Genomic DNA, 13747 nt, shown 5'->3' with positions numbered 1-13747 from the left:
GAAGACTAACTCAACCAAACAAAGAATAGAAGCAATTACATTAATATTTTTATGAAATTAAGAATCATTTGTGCAAAAAGGAATTTGGAAGTATGCAAATAAATTGAATAAAATGCTGATACTCTTTGGTCAGAAGTTCCACTACTAGACATATACCCCAAAGGGATCATCAATAAGAAGTCTTCATATATATCAAAATACCAAAATACATTTTGGGGTAAGGAAACAGAATAGATGCCCAAAAATAAAACATAGTAAAGAAATTATGATACTTAAATACAATAGAATATGACAATATTGTAAGAAACGAAGAATATGATGAATATAGAAAAGCATAGGAAGATTTACATCAACTGATAAGGAGCCAAGAAAATAATACTTGGAATTACTAAAATGATGTAACTGGAAAAAAATAACCACAAAACAATGAAAAGTGAATGTTTGGCATTAAAGTATTAATGCCTTCCCTCTGTTGATTATCTCTACTTTATCCTGCATATATCTCATTTGTATATAGTTGTTACATAATATACACAATTATATCTAAGGAGCCCATTAGACTATGAGCTCCTTGAAAGTAGGGACTGGCTTGTGCCTTTCTTTTGATTTCCAGCCCTTAGCACAGAGTCTAGCACATAGTAGGTGTTTTATAAATGCTAATGTGACTGACTGAACATTGCAAAATTACTTCTCCTCTTTAGTCTCCTCTGCCTCCCACTAATAGCAAAAATAATAGCATTTACATAATGCTTCAAGTTTTGCAAAGTTCTTTATAAATGTAATCTCATTTTATCTTCAGTCCAATGCTCTCTTCACTACACTAATCCAAACCACAATCGTTAGAAGACACCATATTCACTCAAAACACACAAACTCCAAAAATGTAGGCAGTTGGTAGAGAATATTTTGTATATTTTCAGATTTTTTCTATACAGTATATTACCCTAGCTTAACCAAGAGCAATGAATATGCTCCCAATTCTTTAAGTATCCTTTATTTCTTTTAAAAATATTTTGTAATCTTGTTTATACCTTGAATATACATTTTTAGCTTAATACATAGATATTTCATGAATTTTGCAGTTACTTTGAATTGGGATTTCTCTTTATATGATTTTCTTCTGGATTTTTGTTAATGCTGTTGCACTTGGATTTTTTCATCTCCTGCTATTTTACTAAAGTTTGATGATCTCATTTAGCTTCTTTGCTCATTCTCTGGGGTTTTCCCAAATAAACCATCATATAATCTATTCAATAGGGTGCATTTTGTCTCTTCTAGGTCAGTTTTTATATTTTTACTTCCTCTATTCTTATTGTTATAAATAGCATAATATAGAGCTATTTCTTATGTATAATAATACATGTACAATGTCCCCATCATAAATAATACTAACTAGTGGTTTTAGATATATACCTTTATCATATTAAAATGATTCTTTGATGATTTGTAGTGCTTTTAGCAGAAGTGAATGTTCTGTTTTGTTGAAGACTTTCTGCATCCATTCATATAATCATCTGGTTTGGGGTGTCTTAATTATGATTACTAACTTTAATTGTTTCAATATTTTATGTACTTATAAAAGGTTTGACTTAGTCAATCAATCACCCCATTTCACCCCACTTGGCACTTAAACTTTATTAGGTGAGAATGCATTCCCATTGAATTACTCATAGGTATGAATAAGGCCCAAATTCCTCTATTGAATAAATCAATCAAATATAGACTTTAGACTAACTGCAAAAAGTACTTGATGAATATAGAAAGCCTTGAAAACCATTGGAATAACTGAAAAAAATATCACACAGGAGGTATGTTCCAATTTGTTAAGGTGACTGACCATGCATGCATTACAGGTTTGCGTGGAATAGCAATCCAATTCAGAACCCAGACATTTGCGTATCTGGCAGTTTAATGATGGAAGTCTTCCAGTCAAGACCCTGTTCATTTGACTGTGCATCAATTCATGTAAGTCTTTCCAGGTTTTTCTGAGAGCATCCTGCTTGTCTTTTCTTATTGTACAATAGTATCCCATCATAGTCATATGCAACAACTTGTTCAGCCATTCCCCAATTCATTCCTTCAATTTCCAATTCTTTCTCACCACTAAAAGAGGTGCTTTAAATATTTTTGCACATATAGATCATTTTCCTTTTTGTTTTTTATCTCTTTGGAATACAAACCCAGTAGTTGCAGTGCTTGATCAAAGGGTATGTATGGTTTTATAGTCCTTTGGACATAGTTCCAAATTGCTCTCCAGAATGGTTGAACCAGTTTACAACTTCACCAACCATTAGTATTTTAATTTTTCTACATCCCCTACAACATTTGTCATTGTCCTTTTCTGTCATATTAGCCAATCTGATATCTGTGTGATGGTACCTCAGAGTTGCTTTAATTTGCATTTCTCTAATCAACAGCAATTTTATATAACTATAGATAACTTTGATTACTTTGTCTGAAAACTGCTTATTCATATCCTTTGACCTCTAATCAATTGAGGAATGGCTCTTATTTCTACAAATTTGACTCAGTTTTCTCTCTCAATTCTTAAAAGAATAATTTATGTAGCATACATAGTAACTCCACTTTAAACACTGGATAGAATTTGCCTGCAAATTACCCTGGTTATAAGTTAGTATCAGTAGTCCCTTTGTGCTTTAGTCAATTTTTCTTTGGGATATTCGATCATTTAAAATCTCTATTTTGTGATTTGCTAATTTGGATGTTTTATGTTTTTGCAAGTATTTCCATTTCTCTTAACTTTCAAATTGCATAATATATTACTGTATACCGTAGGTTCTTTTAATTATTTATTTATTCTTTTTCTCTGTTATTATTTTACTTTTTATATATTTATTCATGTTAATAATTTTCCTTCTTCTTTTTGTTCAGGTTTATCACTTTTATTTATTTTTTAAAGAACCAACTTTTAGTTGTGTTCATGTATTCTATAATATCTTGTTTCCCATTTTATATATTTGTCCTCTAATTTTCAAGATTTCCTCTTTTTGCTTGTGTTGGATTTGCTAATTTTTCAATTTTTACAGTATTTTAAATTGCATAGAGAGTTTTTAAATGTATGTTTTCAGAGATATAATTTTTCTCATTAGGACAACTGTAGTTGCATCCCAGACCTTTTGGTATGTTGTCCCATGTATTTTGATGTTAGTATGTTATGACTGGTTCTTCCAGTCCTTAGTCCTATCAGTATCTTTCACCTAGTACTAATTATTTTCTATCACTTTTTCTTTGATCTGTTTATTTCCCATAATGTAATTTTTACTTTTCTATGTAGGTCTTCATGCTTTGTTTATATTCCTTGGGGAAGAACGGCCCAGATGGAATTCCACATTCAATGAAATGAATTACTTGGACTTTTAGGATTGAGCTAAATAACTACTTTACTACAAAAATACTCAGTGATTGAATATAAATTTTTAAGGAGGTAAAAGCATCTTGCAGGAAGGTTTCTTGAAGTCTCAGAAACCTCCTGCTCATTCCTTATATACTCCTTGTCCCATGGATCTATAGGTGGTTTTCAAGTTAACCCACCTGAGGAGGAAGCTAACTTCAAAAGTCTTGTCTGTTTCAGTGTTATGGCTCATAACCACCCTTAAGGAGAAGGTGGGTGATTAGGTACAGGTAGTTCTAATGGTCCAAGGACTGCATCATAGAATAATATCCCTATATTAATCCCTATTTTATAGTACTTTGCTCTTTACATGAGTTTAATATTTCTGTATTTTTACATTCATTTATAATTTCTCTGTGATGTATTATATGGCCTATTTTTAAAGGTGCTGTTGTGCTGAGATAATACATAGATTTTAAATGTTCCCATTCACAAAATTCCAGTTCTTAATTCTCCATCATTTTTTGAGCTCTATATTTGCTTTTATTTTGTTTGTTTTTGATAGATATGTTCAGCTTTGAGAGAGCAACATTAAATCTATAATAATTGTGCTGTTTTTTTGAGTTGTTTTTCTTTCTGAATTTAGCTGTTATTCCATTTAATGAATATATATTTAGTGTTGATATCTGTTCACTGTATATGGGTCTTTGAAGTAGAATGTAATTTCTTTGTATATCCCTCTTGCTATTGTAGAATTTTGTTTTTACAATGCTTGATAGCACAATTCCATCTCCTGCTTTCTTAGAATCACTTGAAATGTAGGAAATGCTGAAAATGCCTTGTATTTTTATTCTATATATGTTCACTCTTCAAATATTTCTAGTAGTCAGAAGCTTATTGTGTTTGGTTTTCTTATCCATTCTATCACTTTGTCTTGTTTCATTAGATTGCTTGTTCCATTCATATTTAAAATTGTTAGACTTGTATTTCTCTCTATTATTTCTTTTGTGCTGATATTTCTTGCATCCTCTTTTAAATCAGCACCTTATCTCTGCTGTTAGTTTTACTTGTGTTATTCTGATGGTAGCATTTTATGACTGACTGTTCCTGTCCCTACTCCTATTTATCTGCCTTGTCCTAACTACTTCAAATTGACCAACGTGACTAACTCTTCTTTTTATTTTTAACTTTATCTATTTCTGAAACTCTTTTTGCCCTTCTCTCTGCCAGTTAAATGAGCAGTTCAGAATCTTCCTTGTCCATATCTTCCCCAACCTCTTACTTTAAGTATCGGTATTCTGTCACACCCTTTTCCAAGAAGTTTGCCTTTCCTTTGTCCTCCTCATTATTTCTCTTCCCTTCTAATATATTAAATTTTTAAAAAACTTGTGATTAATAAGTTATTCTTTTTGTGTCCCCCATGAGGGTAAAGATTGGTGATAGACAGATAAATAGACAAACGATATCTAGAAATGCCAGAGATGAAGATAGAATAATGTATAAGAAAGAGGGATATGATAGTATTTTATATGTTGCTTATAATGGCTTCTCCTTCTATCCCACTTTGTATATCAATGCATTATGAAACCTACCTGATCTGGATCTCTTCTATTAGTATGATCTTCAGTATTTCTGTCATATGTAGATTTTATGCCTCTCATACTATGTGATATTAAATGTTATAAACCTATTTTTGCAAACTGAATTTCAATTTTCCAAAAAAAAATCTTGTCAAATAAAGATTTCTTCCTCTTGTAATTTATGTTCTCACATTTGTCAAACACCAAGTTATGGATGTTATTCAGTAAAATTATTCAGCTGTTTCTGATTCTTTTTTTCCTAGGCTGATCCATTGATCTTCTTAAAAAAAATTTTAACTAATATTAAATAATTTTGAAGCATTATTATCCTTCTTTTTCTTTTTTTTAAATTCTCTTGATGTTCTAGAATTTTATTTTTGTGATGAATATTAGTATTATTTTGTCTACCTCTATAAAATTGCTTGTTTTATATAGCCCAAAGTCTACAAATACATTTATGTAGCTTAATCATTTTTATGATATGGTTATGGTTTAGGCCTAAACACTGCCTATCTCTATAGTTAGATAAGTCTTTATTTCTTCAAGGAGTTCATAGGACATGCTTTTAATTCCCTCATCACTCTGATGGCCTTCTTCTAGATCTTCTCTAGTTTATCAATTTATTTCCTAAAATATAATGCTCAGTACTAAATATCCAAGATGCAGTCAGCCAATGCAGACTGCTAACTCTATACTGAAGTCAATACTCCTTTACCCATACCTCTTTCATTCTCTCTACTCCTTTTCACCTTTCAACATCTTTTTTTGTCCGTGCTTCACCTTGTGATACCCTACAGTTGAAAGTTCTCTCCCCTTCAAAAACATTGTATATATTTATCTCCTTATGGAATATGAACTTCTAAATGTTTGTTGAATTGCTTATTAGGGCAAAATGTAAAGGGTTTATCACTTCCTTCATCCTAGATTATTTGACTTTTATAATATAGATTTAGTTTGGGTTAGATTTGTTTTCTTTTTCTTTTTTAAATTTTTGTGTGCCATGTTCTATCGTTGATTCATTCTAAACTTGCAATGCACTGAAACAGTATACTTGTGGGGTTGATTTTTTTTAATCAAAGTATAGGATTTCAAATTTGTCCCTTTTAAATTTCACATTTTTAGCTTTGATCCTTCCTTCAAACATGATAAGATACTTTTTATGTGGTGATTCTGCTATCTAACGAATTAACTTTTCTTCCCAGTTTTGTCATGGATATTTAACAACATGCCATACATGTCTTCACCCACATTATATGAAAGAGACAAGGACAGATCCAAGGGACATCTCATTAGAGACCTCCTTCCAGGTCCATTCAACCAATTCAGATGCAACCAAAACGAATTATCATCTAGCCCATATCATTCTATCTTGTTCATAAGGAGAACATGGCAGACTTTGCAGAGTGCTTTGCTGAAATTTCAATGAATTCTACTTGTCTACAAGATTCCTTTAATCTATTAGTCTAGTAATAGTTGGTTGGTTGTTGTCCTTCATTTTCAAAGAGGGACCAAAATGACATCACTATGTTGAGTTCAAAGTACAGTGTATCCAACTGTAGCTGATCACACCAATACAAGCTCAAAAGGCACAGGTAGGGTATAAATATTCCATATGAACATTTGGAACAACTCTAAATTTGCATATCTCATTTCTTTTGTGCTCCTGCAATTCTGCTTTACTCATAGAGCACAGTGCCTTCTTTGATGCAAGCATGCTAATCTGGGAAGTCCTGTGCCAGTATCTCCCATGCCTCACAATTGATTGCAAAGTTCTTCAGGGAGACCTTGAGATTGTCCTTGTATCACTTCTTATGAACTTTTTTGTGTTTTGACCACAGGGTCTGATCCCTGACTGCCACACTAAGCAGGCTATGGTTGGGTTGGGTGAAGCAGACAATTTTAAGGCATCTTTTCTAGTCCCTTCGTCATGCCAGGAGGTGAAGGGCAGTCCTTAAAAAGGCTTCTCAGATACATAGGGGGCTGCTGAATCTCATTACTGCTTCCATTACTGAATGTGGGAGAGAGGAAAAGATTTAAGATGTAGAGAAATTTGTTGCTTATGGAACAGGCTGGGTAGAATCAGGATGAAACTTCAGATTGGGAGGGGGAGGTGGTTGAAGAGGATGGGAATGAGGAACCAGGTGTAGGGAGTATTGAGAGGGGTTTGGATCATGGTCTATAGGAGTTCAGTGTCACTGGGATGCAAAGGGTATGACCAGGTGTGAGAATCCTTATTACTGAGTGCTGGCTACCATTCCTGTACTCTCAAAGGACAGGCACAGCAAGAGATGAAAGGCCTGAAGTTGAAGGGAGGGTGGTTTTTCTTTGTACCAGAGGTTCACCACCTCAAAGTTGGAAGATTTTACTCTCAGCAAGCCTTTCCTCAGAAAACATGCTGTGTCGAGCCGCAGATGGAAGACTGACTTGCTAGGGGATCCCTATAGCTAGTCTGAGGTCTTCTCACCTGAGGAGTCTGGCTATAAAACGGCAGCAGGAAGTGGTAGACTCCCTGCATTGATGGAAAACACTTGGTTTGGCCCTGACAAGCCTTTTCTTGGGGTACAAGCTAAGCCCCAGTACAAAGATCATCAATAGAAGCCATTATTTTTAAGGGCTTTCCCCTCCAAGTATCCTGGGATATAGTTTGTCCATTCTTAGTGACATGGACTCACTAATGGCACTTTGGTGCCTTCTATTTTTTCATTTGTGGTTAGTTTTAATGCCCTAACTCTTAGTTCTATCCTTCCCAGTTAAAACATCATTCTCATTAGTATTCTTTCATCCTGCCTTCATCTCTCCCTTCCTGCCTTTCTCCTTCCCTCCCTTCCTTCCTTCTATTCCTTCCTTCCTTCCTACTTTCCTTCCTTCCTACTTTCCTCCCTACTTCTTCCTTCCTTCCTTCCTTCCTTCCTTCCTTCCTTCCTTCCTTCCTTCCTTCCTTCCTTCCTTCCTTTCTCAAACATTTGCTAAGCACTTACTAATAGAGAGAACAGAAGTCAAATGATATTTAGGCAGTTTTGCCTTATACTTATTATAATTATTCTATATGATATGAACAGTAATCCTATCCCTACATTTATCTTCTCCTTTCCCCTAACAAAAATCTTTTGAACAAGTATCTGTTAAATGTGAGATCATCAAAGAGCTCCTTATTTTTAACCACATTGGTCTTTAGATGACTCCATTTTCCTCCTCCTGATCTTTGTGGGGGAATAGGTATAGAATGACCACTTAGAAGTATCTTCTTTAAATCAGGTATCAGTTGATAAGTTAGTAGAGACTATAGAGTAGTGACCAGGGTATTAAAAATCCTTCCTTCACTTTGCTAGTTTATATTCATACAAACCATGTTCTGTAAGTTGAGGGAAGAGTTGAATATTTTAACCTCCTATTCCCATTCAGTGACCTTTACCAGGATTTTCATAACAACTATAGTAAGGCATAGAAGAAAATGAGGATGGCCACCAGTGTATTTGCATATAATCCCCATGTGCCTACACAGACCATAAAGCCTACTCTGAAGGAAAAATGTCAGATTTTATTGTTGTTGTCCTGGGAGCTTAGTGGCAGCAGAAACACATGTACTCTGATGCTTTGCTGAGCCATGTTGGGTATGTTAGTGCTGCCTGCCATAGAAGCTGCTGATTCCAGTAGAAACAAATGGAAGGAAATAAATGGATGAAGCTTCTCTTCCCTTTGAACTCAGATAATGTGCAGGTCTATATCTAGTCAAGTAAAAAGCCCTCTGCGTGACATATCAGAACATTAGACAGAAAGATAATATTTGGGTCTTCCTCGCTGTGTCACTGATGATCTGTGTACATCCTTGTAGATGTCTGTCCTGCCCCTACTTTCTCATATTAAAAATAAAAAATGCATTTTTTGCCTATTTCATGTAGGCTTTAAGAGCTTTAATGAAACATTTGTCATATTCTACTCTAAGAAATGACGTTGCTCTATCAGATTGCATTATGTGTGTTAACCTAACCACAACATGGCTATCATGGATTATATAAATTTCATTTCTTGAGTACTTCATTTTGAATTAAGAAAGCCTGTTCCCCATTTAAAATGTTGATTTAATCTTTCTATCAGAGAAAGTTCCAGAAAAGGCATTTGAATTCTCTCCTCTCTCTTCAATTTGGGAGCTGGTTCTATAAAAGGAAATATTTCCTACAAAACCAAACAGAGAATGCCAAAAAGACTAGTAAAGCAGTAGCAGTCATGCTGATCCTACCTTTTATATCAACAACAAGAGGAGGGAAAAAAAACCTTGATGCTTTCAACCATTTTTGAGTATAAGAAAGCAGCTGGGAACTTGAAACTTCTTTCATCACCTCAGGGTGCGACATGATTATTCAGGGAAAAAAATCAAATTGACTTTATAACTTTGGAAAGATACATTGACAAAGAATGGAGCAGAAATGAAAAACTGTAAACTGTGATTCTCTACTTGAGCAGCCCATAAGATTCACCTTGAACTCAAAAACATCTTCAGTGCCACAAGGCTGGCAGCATGGCATCTGTGAGAGGAAGGGTCCCATAAGTGCATGAAGATGGATGGCTTCAATTGTCTTTTGTATTTGCTTTATCCTTTATGGAAGATCTAAGAAAACTATTTGAAAGTGATATAACCCTCCCTAACTTGTCTCTCATAAGATACAGATTACTTTGGATAAAAAGACTGTTTGAATAGCTTACTGAAAAGAATGTCAAAGCTTTAACAATACTAATTCCTAAATCCACAATGCAAATCGTAGGATAAAAACTCAGGTATACATGGCTTGAGCTAATCCACCTGAACAATTTCAAGGCGCCCCCTTCTTGCTCCCACAAATACCTGAGAAAGAAATAACAGGTGGAGAAATGTCTTCCTGTCCTTGCTTTTCCACGTTAATCTTTTCATATCTTAGAATTGCCTGAAATGTTTTATTGCCATAATAACACTAACCACTAGTCTATACAAAATCCAATCATTTAAAAATCTCTTTGGCAATTGAGATACTGAGTTTAGAATCTCAATATCTTTCAACATTTGCTAGTTCCTGGGTTAGATTGTTATTATTTAATAGCTATTCCCATCCATGGAAAATATTACAGAAAGAAAACAACCCTTTGCAACTAACCAAAACTATCAATTCTTCAAATATTTAGTGATTTGCATGAGAAAATGCTGAGTTATTACCTGAAATAATTTAATACTGCCCTCTAGAGGCTCTATCCTATAATAAAATTCACTTCTGATATATTTTCAAAAAACTTAAATTTCCTGAGATACAACAATATATCTTGTCAAGATGCCCCATAAACATCATTGACATGAATTTTTAAAGAGTAGCACCGGGTTCCTTTCCCAGTAGACATGAACCTGTTGTACATTCAACCGAAGTAAGATATGTAGTAAAACACAGTGGGATATTAAGAAACGAGTCCTATGAACCTATATTTTATTTTGAAATGTATTAAAAGGTCAAACAATTACACAAAAGAATTAAACAGGAAATAGATTCCATTATTTTCAAATTGTTCTTCTGTAAATTCCTGAAATAAATTGAAGAGAGGTCAGGAAAGGACAGTGATACTAAGAGGATTAGGGCGGGGGAAATGAAGTCTCACTAGGATCAACTAGACTAAAAAGTAACGGGGAAAACTAGAAGCTCTTTCCTAAACTATGAACATGGCATCATGACTAGTGATTTATTTGGGATATGAGTATACGAAGAAGTGCTATAAAAGATTATTGCCTTCTTTCTGGACAGCTGAAAAAATCCAGCAAAGAGAAATTTAGGCTCTCCATAAGGACTGTTGAAAAAAAATTCTTGAAAGTGAAACCTAGGAATTTCTTTATTCCTTTTTTTTCCTTTAATTTTTTTATAAATATTTCTTTTCTCTCCTCCCAATTGAATAAGAAAAAGGGAAAACATTCATGAAACATAGGAATACTATAGCAAAACAAATTCCCCCACTGGCATATCAAAAAAAAGTGTATCTCATTACACATTTTAAGTCCATCACCAGTCTGGCAGAAGGAATGTTTTATCTTCAGGCCTCTTGAATTATAACTTATCAACACATTGATCAGAGTTGTAATGTCTTTAAAGTTATTTTTAATATTGTTATCATTGTATAAATTGTATAATCATTTCTTATGGCATAATAAGAAATTATGTTCACATACCATAGTTTGTTGAGCCATTTTCCAATGGGTGGGCACCCCTTAGTTTCCAGTTTGGAGATAAAAACAACTGCTATAAATAGTTTTGTACAAAGTGTCATTTTCATCTTTCTTTGATCTCTTTGGGTAGAGGCCTAGTAGAGGTATAGTTAGATCAAGTGTTATTTGTAGCTTTGGGGGCATAATACCCAATTGCTTCCCATGGTTGGCCAATTCACATCTCTACCAACAATGCATTAATGTGCCTGTTTTCTCAGAGTCTCTCCAATATTTATAATTTTCTTTTTTGTCATCTTTACCATTTTTGATAAATAGAGTTACTTTACTTTGCATTTCTCTAATTTTAGTGATTTGGAGCCTTTTTTCATGTGGTTGGCAGCAGTTTGGATTTCTTCTTTTGACAACTGCCTCTTCACATTCTTTGACCAGTTATCTATTTAGGAATGGCTCTTAATCTTAAAAATTTGAATTAGTTCCTTACATATCTTGGATAGGAGACCTTTATTAGAGAAACTTATTACAAAGATTTGTCCCCCAGTTATCTAATTCCTTTATAATTTTAACTGCATTGGTTTCATTTGTGCAGAATGTTTTAATTTTAAATAAAAAAAATTATACATTTTATCTTCTGTCATCCTTCTATTCTTTGTTTGGTTATTCATTCTTCTTCTATCCATAGGTCTGAAAGATAATTTCTTCCTCTCTAATTTACTGGTGATATGACATTTTTTGACTGTGTATCCATTTTAAGTTTATTTCACTATACAGTATGAGATGTTATCCTATACCTAGTTCCTGTGATAGCTTTCCATTTTTCCCAGCAATTTCTATCAAATAGATCTTAGGGAGTTATATGAAAAGAAGATAGAATAACTGTGAGCTCTTCTACCCAGTATGTACTTGTCACCCCCTGCCTCCAGGTGGGCCACCATTTCCTCTTTGTTTTAAGGGTGTAAATTTGCCATTTCAAAGTTCACCACAGATGATGATATTGCTGCCCTCATTATTAACGTTGCTCCTGAGTGTGCAAAGCTGGCTTTGTAGGAGACAGGGCTCCTCAGACTACTCATTCTTCCATTGCTGGGCACTCCAGATATTAATGTGTGCAGAGATATGGACTAGAAAGTCAGCTGCATGGAGATTAAGGTCCAAAGCAAAAGCAATATTCTAACCCTGAAGTATCCCATTGAAGTACCTCATTATCATGAACTTGGATGACATGGATAAAATCTGTCACCATACTTCCTACAATGAACCGCATGTGGCTCCTAAAGAGTACCCTGTGTTGCTCACAGAAGACTACTAAACCTCAAAACCAGCAGGAAAAAATGGCACAGATTATGTTTGTGGCATTCAATACTCTAGTCACAAACATTGTCATCCAGGCTGTGCTATTCCTATGTGCCTATGGTCATACTAGAGCCATTTTATTAGACTCCAGGGATGGTGTGACTCGCATTTTTCCATTCCCTAATGTGCTTCAATGGAGCCGTTCATACTTGTATCTAATTGCTGCATATAAGTGTTTTTTTTTAAATCATAACAGTAGAAGAAAAAGGAACAAATCAAGATACAATCAACATATAGCACAGACTAAGCAAACATGGCTTTTTTTCCCCTAAATTAGGTAACTCAAAAATTTTAGTTTTTTTAAATAGACAATCCAAAACTGATCTATCAAAATTATGTTCTTCCTCATTCCATCCTCCATCTGGACCTGGCTAGCTATGACCTGACAGACTACCTGATGAAGATCCTCACTAAGGAAAGCTACAGTTTCATTCCCATGTCTGAGAGGGAAATGATATGTGACATCAAGGAGAAGCTGTGTTTATGATACCCTAGACTTTGAGCAGGAGCTAGGTATTCTCTGGAAAAGATCTATGAGGTTCCATTATTTACCACTGACAATGAAAGCTTCAAGCATCCAATCCTGTTGTATCCATGAAGCTATCTTCAAATCAATCACAAAATGTGATATTAACATCTATAAGGATCTGTATGACATGTACCCAGGCATTGCTGACAGGATGTAGAACATTACACAGCAACATAAGATCATTGCCTCACCTAAGCTTCCACCTCCCAGCAGATGTGGATCAGCAAAGAGAAGTAGGATAAATCTGGGCACTCCTTGTCTAAATGCAAATGCTTCTAAATGGACTGTTATATGTTTGTTTTGTTTTGCTTTTTGTTCAAAGGGTGTGACTTGATAATTGCTTCCCAAAAGAGATGAAATTAACATAACTTTCTTTGTTGTTGTTGTTATTGTTTGGTGTGAGGGGGATATTGACTCAGGATTTTAAAACTTGAATAGTGAATATGATGCGTAGTCTGGGTATATTGGAGGAAAACATTTCCAACTTCCTATAGTACATCTTAAGGACTTTGTACATTTAATATATTTTAACAGTAATTCCAAATATTACATAATGCACTTTTTACATTGTTCCTTGACTCTATGAAGGTTGCCTTGCTCTACACATAGTAAATAAATCCAGAGAAGGTAGGGAGATGGGAGAAGGTAGTAGAATTGCTTATATGTCAATTTTGTAACTAAAAAAAAATCCTTTGGGTATCTTCCATCTTAATACTTGTTCCTTCTTTTTTTTAATTGTCAGGGCCATAATGGTTCCCTTC

At 34.3% G+C, this 13747-nt stretch overlaps 1 pseudogene; it reads left to right on the top strand.

The window, feature by feature from the left end:
- The first annotated feature begins 12366 nt into the window (after nt 1-12366).
- On the top strand, nt 12367-13265 carry LOC118839920 (annotated as a pseudogene).
- The last annotated feature ends 482 nt before the right edge of the window (nt 13266-13747 follow it).

Source organism: Trichosurus vulpecula, chromosome 1 (genome assembly GCF_011100635.1).
Source record: "Trichosurus vulpecula isolate mTriVul1 chromosome 1, mTriVul1.pri, whole genome shotgun sequence".
Classification (NCBI taxonomy): domain Eukaryota; kingdom Metazoa; phylum Chordata; class Mammalia; order Diprotodontia; family Phalangeridae; genus Trichosurus; species Trichosurus vulpecula.
This window is presented reverse-complemented; position numbering and strand designations above follow the sequence as displayed.